This window comes from Indicator indicator, chromosome 13 (genome assembly GCF_027791375.1).
Source record: "Indicator indicator isolate 239-I01 chromosome 13, UM_Iind_1.1, whole genome shotgun sequence".
NCBI lineage: Eukaryota > Metazoa > Chordata > Aves > Piciformes > Indicatoridae > Indicator > Indicator indicator.
This window is the reverse complement of record NC_072022.1, coordinates 22311997-22317996: the sequence shown is the minus strand read 5'-3', so window position 1 is coordinate 22317996 and position 6000 is coordinate 22311997. Positions and strand designations below refer to the sequence as shown.

The 6000-nt window shown below is 37.4% G+C and overlaps 1 protein-coding gene across 2 annotated transcripts in view; it reads left to right on the top strand.

Moving 5' to 3' along the window:
• Positions 1-3760: 3760 nt before the first annotated feature.
• The window catches only part of PIK3CA (phosphatidylinositol-4,5-bisphosphate 3-kinase catalytic subunit alpha), a 29131-nt gene continuing 26891 nt past the window's right edge, over positions 3761-6000 (top strand). For both annotated transcript variants that reach the window (XM_054386331.1, XM_054386330.1), the window contains exon 1: positions 3761-4065. The gene's annotated coding sequence lies outside the window, so the exon portion shown is untranslated. The remainder of the gene's footprint in view (positions 4066-6000) is intronic.

The following is a 6000-nucleotide window of genomic DNA, read 5'->3' as shown; positions in this document are numbered from 1 at the left end:
TGAAGAGATGCACTAACAACAAGCTTAGTGTCTCAGTAGCCTCAAACTTGAAGTCATGTTTTCATGTTTGCACAAGAGTTTGCAAAGCAGATGCTTCAAATAGATATGTACAGAAATGATAAACATGCGATTAAACATGCTGAAGAACTGTTTGTCACAGTTTACCATAGCTGTTTTTATGTTTCAGGCTGAAGCGTTCAGGACCTAATGACATATATAGTCACAACAACTCATGTTTGTTACGTTTCTTGAACACAAATACAAATTTTATAGTGTCTCAAGTCATGGTTGCTGCTTGGGCACTCAAGGTATAAATGCAGAGAAAAGTCCTATTCAGCCAGAGTCAACAACTAGAACAAGAATAAAATTACACTCCTTAAAGTTTCAGATAAACTTTGGTTTCTTTGCAATTTACATAAAGCAGTCAGATACGCTTCCAGAGTCAGTTATTCAGTCAACAGTATTGTTTCACATTAAAGATCTGTTTTTCTGATGTGCATTGGTGCAATGCACCTAAGTGATCTGTGACCATTAGGGAGGTGAAGCCTCATGGGAGCGTGCAGTGTTGCTAAGTGCTTTGCAGCTGAATACTCTCCCACTGTGCCACTCACACACTTGGTGTAGAGTAGACACGACAATCTCAGTCTGCTGCTGGAGTAAATAAAGGTCTGTTGATAATATTTTATGGAAAACAGTTGGGGTTTACCTTTCAGAGGATTATTATCTACTATGAAATAAATATTTAGTTTATCACTATTGATTGTATCACAAACAAGTCTGCTGGGAGCAGTACTTCATTATTCCTGACTCTTGAAGAGCCATGGTGTTTTCTTGTTGTGATTATAGTTTGTATAGAAGTAAGCAACCACTACAGGGCAGAATTTGCACGAAAGTGGATTTATGTGCTGCTGTCTCATTCCATGTGTCATTTGCATGGAACAATTTGCTAAGAATCATTTTTGCTGTTTATGGGGCAAGAGCGTTTAGCTGCAGAATTGAAATTGATTACAACAGTTATGCCTTCAACTTCTGCAAACTTCCCTCTCTCAATAAATGGCTTTAAAAATCAGTGAAGATATACCTCAATGGAAAATGTATTGGTTTGGATTTTTCTAATTTAGGAGCTTGGACAAAACCTGCTTTTATGGGTTTTTGCTGAGCCATGTTGTTCCTTACAAATGCTCTATCAAAAGTAAAGTTATTTACTGGCAAACAGAGGATGGAATATAGTATTTTGCTAACATAATTCAGTAATTCCATGCAGACTAAACCCATACTTCTATAAATAATGGTTGACTGCAGGGGTCAGTTAAAGTAGAACAAATGGAAAGCTAATTTATATTTGGATTTTGGAACAGAAACTTTGCTCTTCCAGTTTGCTGTTCTGTGTTTCATATTAAAAATCTGCAAAGTTGCAAAAATGCTGCTATCCACTGCCACTCCAAACCCTCTTATTTTTACACATTAGTTGCTTCCAGGATCTGGCCTAATTTAGAACCGGAGAAACTCTATCTCAAATTAAAGTTGCTGTTGGAGTGCGTCGTAAGGAATGTTACATGGAAAGTATACAATACGCTGCAAGTCAGTCTGAGTTTGATATCTTTTACAGCTACTTAGTAAAGGAAGGGCTCACAGGGTGAAACAGGAGAGATGGATGTAAATTAAAGAGCAGAATTGGTCCTGATCTCAGACAAATTTTGTTTTGAACACACATTTCTCTGTGCCTTCTGTCCACAGGAGCTGTTCAGGTGAACATTGTGGATTGAACCCTCAGGATACTGTTGCTTGTGGTAGAGAGGCAGGAGTAGTGGTGTGGGGACTGCATTACCTCTGGTTTACTGCAGTGCTTTCTCTGTGCTTCTAGGTATGGACAGGGAGAGTGGAAATCTTTCCTCGTTTTCAGTACAACTGGAGGCCCATCTTGCTGCAGCAGAGAGAGTTACTTGTAAGAGCCAAGGTGTCATGTCTAGGGGAGATCAGCACCAGGAAAGGCCCAGTATCTGAGTTACAGCTGTTGAAGTTGGGTGAAGATTCAGACTAGTCCAGAGCACAAAACACCTGGATTCGCTCTGCTCCAGCTCCTTGTCCTTGTCTGTGTGTCAGCGCTTCCTGTTTTTAAAGATCCTGTTTACTGTCTGGGTTCCAATTATCCCAGGAAGGTGGGAGGATGGGAAGAAACATGGAAAGAAGAGTAAACAGCATTATTTAAGGTGGAGTTTTATGGTTTTTATATATATAGTCAGCATTTGCTATCTATCTGGTCTAGTTTTATGAGTGACATTCTAGAGTAATCTTTCATTTATATCATCTTGCATTAATTTACAAAAGCAGAGTATTTCTGCATGCAAAAATGGGTGTTTGTAGCAAGAAGCAGGAAGTTTGTAATCCATATATGTTAAGGAAAAATATGTAATTGGAGAAAACTTTATTTCTATTGCTACAAAATGGCATGTGGTGCTGGTTTTGTTGCCAAACTTCAGGGCTTTTGATTTAAAGAGCTTGAAAGAATTTGAGTGCTGCTCACTGAGCTTGAGTGCACACCTAACTGTGAAGGAACAGCTCCAACCAGAACAGAGCAATATGGGAGAGCAGTTCTCATCTTGCTAAACATCAAGCAAGCTAATCATTGAAATAATGAGTAAGCAGATATGTGAAAAGAGGTGTGTTGCTTTTAATTCCTTGTTGTGCTTTATAACTGCTAGTCTTCTATAAATAACAAAATCCTTCCCTTTGAGGTGAAGCTAGAAATGGAATTACTGAATGATTTCAGACTCAAAGTTAAGATTTCATTCAAGGTTTTCCTTTGTTTAACAAAGAAAAAAAAATCCACCTTTAACTGGAAGAAAATGTTCTAGGACAGACATTCTGCTCTTTGTATGTCATGGGATCCCTAGGGAAAAAACACAGTCATAGTGGGAGTTGCAGAGGTCACCAGCAACGTGCAAATGTGTCTTTCTCATGATTCTGTTTTCATGGCTTCCAAATAATGAGTGAAGATATAAACAATATGCCTACATGGATAGGGGAGGGTGAGCAAGGGGATTTGAAAATAAGAATTTACAAGGGTCTTTTGGTTTGCTTGGAGAGAGAAAAGGATGGGGGGAGCAGAAGACACCAACAATAATAAATCTTAAACTATTCATCTTGTTTTCATTTTAGCTGTTTGATCCTGTATTTTTTTTTTTTTTCAATAAGAGATAGCATGCATGTTACCTCTTGGGCAATACTTTAGAGTGAGTTCATCTTTTTATTTTTCAGGATGATCTCTCCATTAATTTTATTCCTCATATCTGAAAGTCATTACAAACAGAATCCAAGAATATTAAATTCTGAAATAACAGAAAATGAAAATAAATCTGCATGTTAGATAACTAAAGAAAGTAGCTCTGAAACATAGTCATCCCTTGTTCTCATACCTAACTAAACTGAAACTTCTTTTCACTAATTTTCAGGGAGGTTTTATATTCACAGGAAGGAATAATGTATTTCTGCTGCACTGTCATTCTACAGATGCTACCAGTACTGTTAGTTGGTTTTCTTTAGGTCTGTCTAGAACAGTGCAAAGGTACTCAGCACTGTGTTTTGCAGGGGTGAAGTTGGTAAATACGAATAAAATTGGTAGTGTTTGGAAATACTTGCCTGTTTCTAGAAGGGAACTAAATGTGAAGATGTGTTTTGACAGTGTTAAATGCTTCTGTTTGTTTGTTTCCCTTGGGCTGCTGTTTGTGATCAGATAAGCAGTTCTGTGTATCAGTGCCTTTTCTGTGAAATAAGGCTGCAAGTAATACGTAAAAGTTAAGACGTGACTGCAGTAAACCAGCACTGCTTTCTAAACAAAGACATACTTCTGCTGTTTGAAACTCTGTAATAATGTTTTCATAGAGGACAATTTCAGACATATTTGTACAAGTCTTCGTGGATTCTGGAAAGATGCCAGCTTGGCAAGCAGGAAGAACAAAAGGACAGTACTGAAAATACCTAATCTGGGACATTCTTATTGTCACTACAGAGCAGGTTTGGACTGCATCAAAATTAGACAGACAGCTCTGCCCAGTTTTCTTCATGGTGAGTTTTGGAATGCCTGATGTGTCTGAAGATGAGAATAAAACATTTTGGCCTTCAGAAAGTTGAAGTATCTTCCATTCTGAATGGTGTTGCTCTTGTCCCAGGAATTATTTTGTGTTTTCTTTAATTCCCATTCTCCCTTTTGTCTTGGGGATTTCATAGACATTTAAAAAGGGGGTTTGGGGCATAAGTCTGTAGTTCAGTCAGTTTGATAGAGAATCAAGAAAATGATATGACCTACACTGCTCAGTAAATAGAAATTTATAAACATAGCTGGATTGTTTAACGAGTACAAGACTTCCTTAAGGCAATGCTAAAAGTAGAGGAGAGTTCTTCCTGGCAAGGAAATTGCATCTAGATGCAAATCCTAATGAGCAGCTCTTTGATACCAGTGATACCACAAATTATTATAAAACCTTGCTATGTCGTGTCTATGAAAGCAATGTAATGGGATTTGTCTTGTGACTGGAAAAAGTAATGGTCTTTCATTAAAGTGTGGTGGCTTACTGAATGACTAATACAATTTCAAGTATGGACTGATAAAATTGGATGAAGTTCCTGTCTCTGAAGAACATGTCCTCAGATAATTTAAAAAACAGGGGGGGCGGGGAAGTCTTATCAGTTAACTGTTTTATATATAGATATATCATAATTTAAAAATATTGATATCTGTGGGGATCTGATAGAATCTCTGTGAGTAATCTCTAGATGGGAAAGATAAATTCATTACAGATTATCTGTTTATAGATTAGATGACAAAATGAGAGTTCTTTCTGCAAGGAAGGGTTCTCTACACTTTCTAATAGAAGAGCTCATGAAAGGTCCACTGTTTGTAATATAGATTCTGTAATGAAGGGTAACAGTTTTTCCTTTTAGCAAGACCCATAAAACTTATGTCAGTGACACTTCTGCTTGAGATTCTTCTGGCAAAACGTTAACGTACAAACCCAAAAAATGTAGGGGGAAAAATACTGCCAGTGTCCTGGTGAGCTATAGGTAATAGATATGCAGGGCTTTGACATGTGAAAATGTGGTGGAAACAGCTGCAATAGCTTCAGATGTCTTTAGGGTAAAATGTGTGTAGGGTTTTGACTCAAGTTAATTTTTGCTAAGCTTTGTTAAAATAAGAACAGAGAAAATACTACTTTGAGTGCTAATGTTCAGTATTAATGCTCCTATAGTACAGTTCTTACTGAAATTCACCCTCACTGAGGTCAGTTCCTCAAGGGGAAGGAACGATTTCAAAAGAATTGGCAGCGAACTTTATGATGGAAAACCTTTCCAGAGTTAACAGATTTGTATGCCATCAAGAAGGCATTAAAAAAAATAATTATCGGCTGTAACTTGTAATAAAACATTCAGCGGAGTGAAATGGAGGTTACTGTGCCACTGTAGTTCTGCACAGTTCAGTGCTGTGAGGTGATAATGGCATAGTTCACCAAAATCAGATTTTCAAAATTTGGAATTTCTTATTCTAGATATCAGACTTTAGCTGATTTCTATACTGTAAGAAAATATATGAGATGAATTAGCATTGTTATAAGTGTATTTGGAAGCAAGTAGGAATTAGTACTTTGGGAGGTATGTTCCGTTTTTCTTCCTTTGTGTATATTTAATATTTTTGAATGGAGTTTCAAAATTTGATCGCTTCTAGGTTATGTGCTCAGCAAGGTTGGTGATGGAGATCAGGAGGGGCATAATGAGTTGAAAAGAATGTGATTTGATCTTTGAGTTTGTAGCGTCCCAAAGATTTTGGCAGAGGAAAAAAAAAGATTAAGGGGTTTGGGGGAGGTTAGGGATTGCAGGTTAGGGATTTCCCCAATTTTGGCAGAGGGAAAAAAAAAGCTTAAGGTGTTTTTGGAAGGTCAGGGATTGCAGATGTGATGCAGCATTCATTTGAAGTGTTTGTGTGTACCTTTAGTTGGATTTAAACAA